Source organism: Cicer arietinum, chromosome 3, assembly GCF_000331145.2.
Source record: "Cicer arietinum cultivar CDC Frontier isolate Library 1 chromosome 3, Cicar.CDCFrontier_v2.0, whole genome shotgun sequence".
Classification (NCBI taxonomy): Eukaryota; Viridiplantae; Streptophyta; class Magnoliopsida; order Fabales; family Fabaceae; genus Cicer; species Cicer arietinum.
Window position 1 is genome coordinate 1,450,035 of NC_021162.2, and position 11,209 is coordinate 1,461,243.

Here is an 11,209-nt window from a genome sequence, read left to right on the forward strand (position 1 = left end):
CCTAAACTTCGTTTTCGGTTATATATATGCGTAGGTGAGTTATCGAGTGTAAACACGATCACGGTAAGAGTGAGTGTTATGACACGTGGCAGAATGTGATTGTAAGATATGCGCTGTTGAGTGGTGATTTGATGAAAAAAAGTTTTTTTTTTTTTTTTTTTTTTTATGTATGATGATACGTAGGGATTTCTGGGTTCATATGATTTTAGATTTCTTTGCTTTAACTCGGTTTTCTAAAATTTATATATATTTTTTTTTATAAAATTTTTTTATAGGATAGTGCTTCATTACAAGTTAAAAAAATAAATCGATGAATACAAAATATTTACATTTGTCGATTTAAAATCGAGTTCATGTATTTACTTTTTACCATTAAATTAAATTATTTTTAATTATGAATCTATTTATTAAATGATTAAATTAGGAATGATTAAAATTAAAATCAATTTTTTTTAAGTAGTCATGTGATATTTTTAATTATGATTGTATGATCAAAATTTAAAAAGAAAGTAAAATAAATTTTAAATTTTTATTTGATTTCCTTTAAAAAAAATTCTCAATATTTTAGTTCTTAAAAAAATATTATTCACTTTTAGTCTCTATTTTGAAAATATTTTTGTAAAAATTTGATATTTTCGGTCCTTAAGAAAATTCCTCTAAAATCAAAATAAAGATTAGAAGTGAATCAAAATTTTAGGAACTAAATTTGAAAAGTCGTAATTTTATAAAGATTAAAAAAAACATCCTCATTTTATTATATTATAAAAAGTAAAAAAAATTGGGACCCTCCTCAATTAGGGTCTGTGCGGCTCTTCCCTTATCTTTTCATATTAAAACTCATTTCACTTGAGATATATATATATATATATATAAACAAATTTGTCTATTCTCTGTAAACATTGGTGAGTAAGTGTTTTTTTCTTCTTTTTTTGGCTTCGTGTTTTGGAAGTATGAAATTTGGATTCAAACTTTCTAGTGGATTAAAAAATCTAAATGTCTAATTTAGTTTTGTGCATGAAAGAATATTATAATATAATATAATAAAATATTTTATTTGATTTTTTTTTATAGGAGACAATTGGATCAATAAAAGTTCAAATTCGGATGAGTAAGTTTTTATTTAAAATTATTTTAATATGACAATTTAAATTTTTAAAAAATACCTCCGTCTAAAAAATGAGTTTGTTAAGTATATATAAACTTAGTAAAAATAATCTATGTGCCCCAAAAAATTTGGAACTCTGTTTAACTTGTACCGGTTGAACACTCTAAAATTCCCCTCTAACAATTAATTACAATCGTCAAATTATTAACTTTTACCATAACTATTTATCAGATTGTGTATATGATTGATTTTATGGTGAGTTGACGGTGTAAAACATTTTACACTAACTAAATATGAAAAATAAACTTTTTTTAAATTTATTAAATTATTATTTATATAAAAAATATTAGATTGGGAGACACATTTAATAATAAAATATTAAGGAGGCACATCTCAATGCAAGATTAGGAAACCAACTTTTTAAAAGAGTTAAAGTAAAACTTATGTATAATCTACAAATTATGGAATTCTAGACTTAAATCCATAACAACAATTTATTAACTTTTAAATTATTAGCAATTTTCCCTTAAAATACTACTTTTTTTTTTTGTGGAAAAAACTTAGGTGAGTTGAGAAATCATCGAGCCTCACATCGTTTTATTGAAATATTTATATATTATTTACCAATAAAATTCTTAAATTTATGTATAATTTAAATTGAAACATTACCGAACTTTATGTTAATACTACCTTTTTCTATGACCTTAAAAAATATTATCTCCTTCATTAAATATAAATTTGTTGAATGAATAATAGTAATTAAAAAATATTAATACATTCATTAATAATTTATATTATTTTTTAACTTTACTATTTAAAAAAGATAATTAATTTTGAGATAGGATCCATCGACACCATATTTCAAATTTATTATATGTACACTTTTAATAACTCTCTGTAGTAGACAAATTAAATCAATTTAACTTTTAAATTAAAATTTTCGTTAAGTAAATCAAACCAATAAAAATTAATAGAATTTGCAAACTATATGATATTTCATGATATCATTTTATTTTAATGTACAATACACTATTTAAAACATATACCAACAAATGTGTAGATTATTTGAAGTTTTATATATATGATCATCAACATAAAATACGATAATTCAATAGTGGAACTGATTTGATTTGTTTTCCATAAAGAGTTGTTGAAGGTATAAATCAACACTTCCTTACTTTTAATTTGTAAATATTATTTTGTAAAAAAATATAATTATTTATTGATAATTATAAAACAATATATACAATAATTAAAGGTGTTTTAAGAAAAATAATAATTGATATAATTAAAACTTTAAAAGGAAAAGACTATTAAAAAGGACATAATTTTTTTCGTTTATTTAAGAAAGAAAAATTCTTTCATGCACGATAATGTGTTGAATATATATGGGATATCAATAATAATTTGGAAACCAACTAGAAATATGGTGATTCGTGCAGGTGTATCAACAAGAGAGTTTCTATAATAAAAGCAAAAGAATATGTCCACAATCTCTAATAATATCATCAAACCCTGTGGCGTCAAAATTATTATCGAGGAAATGATCAACAACTAATTCCAAATCAAACTCAAAATTCACTAGGGACCATATTATCATGGATCACTAGTTTGTTCTTCATCAACAGAGTGGTTTGAAAGACATGAATTTGAAGAAATGAAAATGAAAGAGATCAACAAAGACATGAATTTGAAGAAATGAGAAATGAAAGACATCAACTTCGAGATAAATTCGCTAATACAAACAGAGCGGTTGAGTGCAACAACCATTTGATAAATCAACTCATGAATAGCTTGAACTTTAAACTCATGCCATATACTAGAGATCAAATTCAAGAAGATGGACATTAAAGTAATGTATTTAAAACAAATTAAAAAATTGAAAACAAATTAAAAAATTGAAAACAAATTAAAAAAATTGTTTTTATTGTTATTTTGGACATTAAAGTAATGTTTTAAAAAAAACAATAATATTTAGAGACAAAATTGGTGACCAAATATTTAATAAAAATAACAATTTATGTTGCAAATTTTGTCTCTAAATATGTTGCTAACGACATAGAAAATTAATTCAAAGTTGTTGCTAAATTCGGTCACTAAATTCGATCACTGATTTGGTTGCAATAGCTAGCAACTAACAGTTTACCTACTGATTTAAATTGGTCACTAAATCGGTCACTATTGAATTTAATGACTTAAAAATTAATTTCTAAAAGCGTTTTTTCTAGTAGTGAATCAAGAAAATCATGGAGAAACACGGTGGTCGCGGCTTGAAACCTCGATTCTTCACTTAAAACATCTTGACCATGGTTTCCTTGTTTCCAAAACAACCTCACATGACATGAAAACTATAAGCTATGACATCGTTGGTCGCCTTCTTGTTGGAAAAAAACCAGAGATAATTAGCGATAACTATCTCAGTAATGCGGAATATTTCCCCCCCTACCTGTGCAAATAAATGGCCAAACAGAAAATACAATTCTAGAGCAAAAATAATTGACAGAAAATTAAATATGAGACAAACACATTTTTTAACGTGGAAAGCTTCCCTCAAGTTGAGAGAATAAAAACCACGGGACCTAGTCCAGTAAAACTTCCCCTATAATAATTAATGGGTACACAAAGAGTTTTCCTAATAACAATAGGGAATATCAATCAACAATAACAACCTTATAAAAACCTTCCACTAAAGTGGGTATGCCAAAGTAACTCTCAGAGAAGATAAAACTACTCAAATTATATATTAAAGTAACAAACTCAGTGGTAGGAATAACATACTAATTTTGTAGATCAAACGGAGCAAGTTTGATACACACTTGTTACCACCACCGGAACCAAACCCTTATTTTTCTTCTCTGGCAACCGTTCTTCTTCTGTTGTTTTTCTGTGTATTCTTAGGGATTTCTAAATCCCTTTTACTACCTTCAAGTGGGCCAAACCCATTAAATTTTTTTTTTCCTTTTTCTTTTTATTTCAATAATAATAATAATACTAGTAAAATTGGTGGGTTCCACTTGAGGAGTGAGTCCACCCAACAAATCTCCCCCTCACGACTCAAGTGGGAAGGTACTGCTCAACCATGCCAGCTTTCTTTCTACAACATATCATCTTCGACACAAGCAAGGTCTTTGTCATCATATCTGAACCATTCTCATCAGTACGAATCTTCTCAATTAAAAATGACTTCATTTCCAATGCATCTCGTATCCAATGATACCACACTTCAATATGTTTCGATTTTGCATGAAAAATCGAATTCTTGCTGAGATGGATCGCACTCTGACTGTCACAGAATAACACAAATTTATCTTGCTTGAGGCCTAACTCATGTAGGAATTTCTTCATCCACAAGAGTTCTTTGGAAGCTTCAGTTGCTGCAATCTACTCAGCTTCAATAGTGGACAAAGCAACACACTTTTGTAGTCTTGATTGCCAAGACACAACTCCCCCTGCAAAGGTCATCATATAACCAGAAGTAGATTTTTTAGAATTAAGATCACCTGCCATATATGCATTTGTGTAGTCATCCAACACAGGTTCACCACCTCCATAGCATAAACACACTTTGGAAGTGTCTTTGAGGTATCTGAGAATCCACTTCACTGCTTGTCAATGATCTTTACTAGGATTAGAGAGAAATTGACTAACAACTCCAACTGCATGAGCAATATCTGGCCTTGTGCATACCATAGCATACATCAAACTACCAACTGCAGATGCATAAGGAACCTTCTTCATCTCTTCTTTGTCTTTCTCACTTGTAGGACATTTAACATAATTCAATTTAAAATGAGTAGCAAGTGGAGTACTATCAGGTTTGCAATTGCTCATGTTAAACCTCTCTAACACCTTCTCAATATAATTGTGTTGAGATAACCACAATTTATTATTCTTCCTGTCACGAGTAATTCTCATACCCAGAATTTGCTTTGCAGGACCTAAGTCTTTTATTGCAAAAGACTTGTTCAAATCTTTCTTTAAAGATTGAATCTTCTTAATGTCATGACCAACAATCAACATGTCATCCACATATAATAAGAGAATAATATAATCACCATCAGAGAATTTCTTGATAAACACACAATGGTCAGAAGTAGTTTTAACATACCAATGTTTCTCCATGAAAGAATCAAATTTCTTGTACCATTATCGAGGTGTTTGCTTAAGCCCATACAAAATTTTCTTTAATTTGCACACAAGATGCTCTTTACCTTTGACGTCGAAACCCTCTGGTTGCTCCATATAGATCTCTTCCTCCAAATCACCGTGAAGGAATGCAGTTTTCACATCAAGTTGTTCAACTTCTAGGTTCAAACTAGCTGCTAACCCAAACACAACTCGGATAGAGGACATCTTCACCACAAGTGAAAAAATTTCATCAAAGTCAATATCTTTTCTCTAATTAAAACCTTTCACAACTAATCTTGCTTTGTATCTTGGTTGAGAACTATTCTCTTCTGCCTTTATCTTGTATACCCATTTGTTCTTGAGTGCTTTTCTACCATTAGGCAACTTTACCAAATCAAATGTGTGATTCTCGTGCAAGCAATTCATCTCTTCTTGCATGACCTTTAACCACTTTTCTTTATCAACATTTGTAATAGCTTCTTGATAATACTCTGGCTCTCCACTATCAGTGATCATCACATACTCATGTGGAGGATATCTTTGAGAAGGTTGACGTTATCTAGTAGATCTTCTCAACTCAAACTCGGCTGATAGCTCAACTGGAACCTGCTCATCATGGTGAGGCACATGATCATCAATTACATTCTCATTATCTACCTGTATATCTCCCCCATCAACAAAGGTTTCTGCACGGGGCTTAGGCGCAACATTTTCAATGTAACTTCTGGAATTTGGTTTCTGTTTTTCAGCTTTATCAAAATCTTCAATAGTCCGGTCTTCAAGAAATATCACATCTCGGCTTCTGATAATTTTCTTGTCAACCGGATCCCACAATCTATAACCAAATTCTTCATCACCATAACTGACGAATATACACTGTTTGGATTTACTATCAAGCTTGGACCTCTCATCTCTTGGAACGTGAACAAAACATCTACAAAAACAGAAATGCGGGACATTTAACATAATTCAATACCCTTTAGAAAGATTCGCTCGAGGCCCAATGTTGCATTTTGTTAAGCTTGGAATGAATAGCTTCAACACTTCTCAGCGTGAAAACAAAAATAGCTTAACCATAAAATAGTGTCTTCCAAATTAATTAAATAATATTTTTACATTGTTTTAGTTATCGTCCTTTTGTCTTAGTTTAACCAGTAAATACTAAGAGATTTTATAGTTGTGTGAATTAATTTTGATAATATTTATTTTATTAAAAAAAAAAAGAGAGATCAGTAAAAGATAAATGCAATTTCTTGCTTTTTATTTTAAATTGGAAAATAGGAGAAATCATTATTAATTATAATATTGTTAACTATTTTATAATGCCAAATTATTACAATTGAGTTGAAACTTTATGTACTAAGTTAATATTTCTTATGCTTATATTTATAGAACTTAAATCATAAACAAATATTGTTATAAATAATAAAAAAAGTTAAAATTGGTATAAGGCAAGTCAAAACCTGATTTCCTTAAATAACTTCACAGAATACTATTGTATTCTTCTTAAGTTGTTTAATTTAAATAATTTATTCATCATTAAAAATACTATAAAAAATATACCAACTTTAATATGTTGAAAATTTAAAAGTTTCAAATGTGTTTCAATCAATTATGAATTTCATGCATTAATGTTAAAAAAACAAAATTCCCGCATTTCACTAGACACATATTTTTTTTTTTTTTTTTTTTTTACTAAAGACACCTTTTTCTATTGAATAAACAATAATTGTAATATTTAATCAATTCCATATTTTCCACAAGAACATTATATATATAACCTAATTTGAGTTCATTTCCTTAGTAAAATTAATAATAGATTTATCTACATACTATTCACCAACTAAGTCTTAACACCAGTTGCGGTTTCAATCAACGCTCTTCTTGGTATGGTTCACATCCTTACTAAGTTATGAATAATGCATTTCAGTTGTATTTCAAAATTATTTGTTCTTTTTTAAAATTTAAATATATGATTGGTTTTTACATATATATATATATATATATATATATGGTGTAGTCTCTGATACCATATAAAAGTTTCAAAGTAATTTTCTGATATTTTATTCATTGAGCATGATCCTATATATACAAAAGGGTCCCTATAATTCCTCTTCTATTAAGGGAATGACAGCTCCACAGAGTAATTACATAACTGTACAAATAAATTTACAGCTCACACAATATTTCCTTACTTAATTTAACTAATACAATTTTAACTCATCTTCTCACTTGGTGCATGGATATCACACATTCCCAACTTGAATAAAGATTCATTAAACACCCTACTTGCCACTCCTTTAGTGAGAACATCAGCTAACTGTAATTCATATCTTACAAAGGGAAAAGAAATTATTCTAGCTTCAAGTTTCTCTTTGATGAAATGTCTATCAATTTCTACATGTTTCGTTCTATCATGTTGCACATGATTGTGAGCAATTGCAATTGCTGATGTATTGTCACAATACAAAGTCATAGTCTCCCTTGGTTCAAAATCCAGATCTGATAGAACATTTTGTATCCATAAAAGTTCACAAACTCCTAGTGACATGCCTCTAAACTCTGCTTCAGCACTAGACCTTGCTACTACCAGTTGTTTTTTACTCCTCCAAGTTACAAGGTTCCCTCTACGAATGTGAAGTAACTAGAGGTAGACTTTCTATCATTTTTTGACCCTGCCCAATCAGCTTCGGTATACCTTCTACCTTCAAGTTTCCATGATTTGTGAACAAAATTCCTTTTCCAGGAGTGGACTTCAAATATCTCAAAATCCTTTCAACAACATCCATATGAGCTTCCCATGGATCATGCATAAATTGACTAACGACATTTACTGCATATGTAATGTCTGGCCGTGTATGAGACAAGTAAATTAGTTTGCCCACCAGCCTCTGGTATCTCCCTTTATCTATGCTGACTGAATTTTGGCACTGAAATAGCCTATGATTTTGTTCAATTGGTGTATCAACAGGTTTACACCCAAGCAGTTCTATTTCAGATAGTAAATCAAGAATATACTTCCTTTGGCATAGAAAAATACCATGTTTTGGTCTAGCCACTTCAATACCCAAGAAATATTTGAGGTTTCCAAGTTGCTTCATCTCAAATTCAGAAGCAATGTATTTTTGCAAACTATAAATCTCATCTTGGTCATTTCCTGTAACAATCATATCATCTACATATATAATCAAGGCTGTAATTTTACCTTCTCCTTTCTTAAAAAATAAGGTGTGATCACTATTACTTGCTTTATAGCCAAAAGCATTCATAGACTTATTGAACCTACCAAACCATGCTCTTGGGGATTGTTTTAATCCATATAGAGCCTTTCTTAACTTGCAAACCTTTATCTCATTTGAATCTACCATACCTGGTGGTAAATCCATATAAATTTCTTCTAAAATTTCTCCATGTAGGAAAGCATTTTTCACATCAAATTGTAGAAGAGGCCAATCTTGGTTTGCTGCTATAGACAAAAGCATTCTCATAGTGTTGAGTTTGGCTACCGGCGCAAATGTCTCTTGATAATCTACACCATAAGATTGAGTGTAACCTTTAGCCACTAGTCATGCTTTATACCTCTCAATAGTTCCATCAGCTTTGTGTTTAATTGTATAAACCCATCTGCACCCCACACTTTTCTTCCCTTTAGGTAACGTTACAAGATCCCAAGTGTTGTTTTTTTTAAAGCTGTCATCTCCTCAGCCATCGCTTCAGTCCATCTAGGATCTGCTAAAGCTTCCTGTACATTACTAGGAATAGAAATTGAGGATAATTGATATACAAATTATGCATATATATGACTCAAATAACTTGTGAGATGACGCATAATTACTAATGGGATATTTAACTTTGGATACAAGGTCTGGTTCGTATCTAATGGGAGGTTGACCACGGTTAGAACGAGGTGGAAGATTATATTGGACAATAGTAGATTCAATGTTAGGTGTTTTGGTGGCATCATGCAAACAAGGGTCAATTTCATGATCAGTTTCATGAAAAAAGGAATCAATTTCAGAATGAACATTAGTATCAACTCCATTTATATTTGTATTATCAAGAATAGAATCAGGGAATACCTCTGGAGAGTCAACTTGATTTTGTGGAGAAGATTGAACTAATAGATTATGGTCAGTGGAAATTGTATTATCTGAAGGTGATGTGTCCATATTTGATATTGATTCATTACTTGTAGAGTGATTCTCACAAGATAATCTATCTTCACAAAATAAGTCAAACATGTTAACATCATGGTGCTGCACTTCTCTTTCATTCCCTCCTTGAAGTGTAGAATCAATATAATAAAGGTTATCTTCATGAAAAGTTACATCCATAGAAATATAAATTTTTTTAGATGATGGATGATAAGCACGATAACCTTTTTGAGTTGATCCATACCCAACAAAGACACATTTAAGAGCCTGTTTTTCAAGTTTTGTACGTTGATGTGGGTGTAAGTGAACATATATAACACATCCAAAAACATGAGGTAGTAAATGAACGATGGAAGGGAGAACACAATGATCAAATAAAACATCTGGAGGTCTTCTAAAGTTATGCACACTAGAGGGGGTTCGATTAATTAAGTAAACTGCAGAATTCACAGCCTCGCCCCGTAAATGAGATGGAATATTACCATCAATTAGGAGTGTTCTTGTCACCTCTAATATATGTCTATTTTCCCTCTCGGCCACTCCATTTTGTTGTGGGGAATAAGGACATGTTGTTTGATGCAAAATGCCTTTAAAGTTCAAAAAATCTTTTAATTATTTCTTAAAATATTCTCCTCCATTGTCTGATCTAATTGCCTTAATACATGTGTTAAATTGTGTTACTACCATTTGATGAAAGGGGAGAAACACATCATACACATCACTTTTATGTTGAAGCAAATATACCCAAGTTACCCGTGTACAATCATCAACAAAACTAATAAACCATTTTTTTCATTATGTGTAGATTGTGGAGCAGGACCCCAAACATCAGTGTGTACTAAGAAAAAAGGAAATCTGAAATATTGCATTTATGAAATAATGATTGAAATAATTTTTGTAGATAACTAAAAGAGGGATGCCCCAATCGTCTATGCCATAACCAAATTTCCTTTTTATTTTTATCTTGTATGTGATCACATGCAAGATGAATCAATGCTCCTTTATGCATTTGTGAATTTTTTCAAGATAATACAACCCTTCACTATATCTACCACTGCCAATCTTCTCTTTGGTATTAAGGGAATGACAGCTCCACAGAATAATTACATAACTGTACAAATAAATTTACAGCTCACACAATATTTCCTTACTTAATTTAGCTAATACAATTTTAACTCATCTTAACATATTTTTATTAATTTTAACTTCTAAAAGTGTTTTTATTTGATTTTTGTTCTTGCAAATATTTTTATTTTTTTTCCTTGTTCTTTTGTTTTAGTGCTGCAAAATATTTTTCTTTTTTTATTAAAATTGGTCCCTACAATTCTTTATAGTGACTCAATCCAATAAAATCCAATTTTATAAGGACTAAGTATGTGTTTGAATTAAAGTATGCAAATGTATTCTTAGTCAAACTTCATTATACTAATATACTGTTAGTTAAAATGAATTTTCTTAAACCTGATTTATGTTTGGATAATTTCATGTTTAATAAATTTTAATTTGTTTGGATTGTACCAACCCAAAGTACTTGTATTTACTAAAAAGAGTATACATTTATTTTACTTTCTTAAAAAATAATAATATAGGGTTAATGTTGTGGTTTTAATTTCAAAATTTTAACTCTACGAACAAGAAAACAAACATAGTATTGTGCAAATAATTTAAAATAAATTATCTAAACAATTAATAATTGGTTGGGGTTTCAAATAACTTTTTAAAGTTATTATTATTATTTTGATACATTCTAAAGTTATTATTATTATTATTATTATTATTATTATTATTATTATATTATTATTATTATTATTATTATTATTAT